Below are 1146 nucleotides of genomic sequence, written 5' to 3'. Positions count from 1 at the left end.
CTGCGCAGCTTTCCTTTCGGGTTTCCCTTCTCTCGCGGCGTGGCAACCGCGCTTTCCCGTCTCCCGCGAGACGGGGACACGCGCCCGGCCTCCCTCCCACGCTCGCCAGCGCCCGCCAGGGACCGACCTGGCCCCCGAGGTCGGCCCCCCCGCCTGCGACCTCTCGCAGACGTAGCTTTTCTTTCGGTTCGCTCGCTCGCTCGCTCGCTCCGTCGAGCGTGCTGAGCGCGGCGGCGGTGGCGGGAGGGAGGGAGGGAGGGAGGGGCGGGGTGGGAGAGGGGACACGCGCCCCCGGCGTCTTCTCCCCCCGGCCACGGCGAGCACCGGACGTGCTAGAGGAGGCAGCGACCCGCCGAGGCGGGTGCGACCCGGCGACCGAGGCCCCTCTCCGGGGCGGCTCGCTCGGCAGCAGGCGGGAAGGCGGCACACGGAAGGAAGCCGGCGCGGCCAGAGGCCGCAGCGGAGGGGGACGCCCCCCTGCCGCCCACGGTGGTTCTTTTCGCTTCCCCCCACCTTCTCTCGGCTCAGGCCGCCCCACCGCCCGAGCGCTGCTCGCGGCCGGCACCCGCGGGCACACGGACCGAGGCCAGCACCGGCGCCTCGCGTGCTTTAGGACACCTGAGGGCTCGCGGGGCCACGCGGCCGTCACACAGCCCGGTTCGGTAACAAGTCCGTGGAACCTCCCCCCGCGTCGAGCAGAGAGCACCAAGGACGCGACCGACACGGCGAGGCACGCACCCCGCCGCCGACACGGTCGCGGCTCCTTCTCGCTCGGGGTGGGGGGGAGGAAGGCGGAGGACGACACCTCGCACGCCACGGGAAGCGAGCTGGAAAGGAGACCGCCCAGCCTGAACACCGGACACCGCCCGCGGCCCGCACGAGGACGGGGAGCGCAGACGAGACCGGCCCGCCGGGGGCCCTCTCCGACGCGACCCGAAAGGCCTCATCGATCGGTCGGGGGAAGACAGGAAAGGCGAGACAAGATGCCCGTAAAAGGCCTCCCACGGTAGGCCAGAACGCTGGTCCGGAGACAGCAGGGCAGCCCGAGCCCAATCCGTGGGGACCCTACTCGGGGCCGGGTGCTCAAAAGGACGACGAGAGCTCCCGCGAGCCACTCTTAATCCCCAGCCATCGTGGTTTTGCTTT

The sequence above is a fragment of the Pezoporus flaviventris genome, unplaced genomic scaffold (genome assembly GCF_033815535.1).
Source record: "Pezoporus flaviventris isolate CSIRO_AGI_PZ_B2104156 unplaced genomic scaffold, CSIRO_AGI_Pfla_v1 ptg000995l, whole genome shotgun sequence".
Classification (NCBI taxonomy): Eukaryota; Metazoa; Chordata; class Aves; order Psittaciformes; family Psittacidae; genus Pezoporus; species Pezoporus flaviventris.
This window is presented reverse-complemented; position numbering follows the sequence as displayed.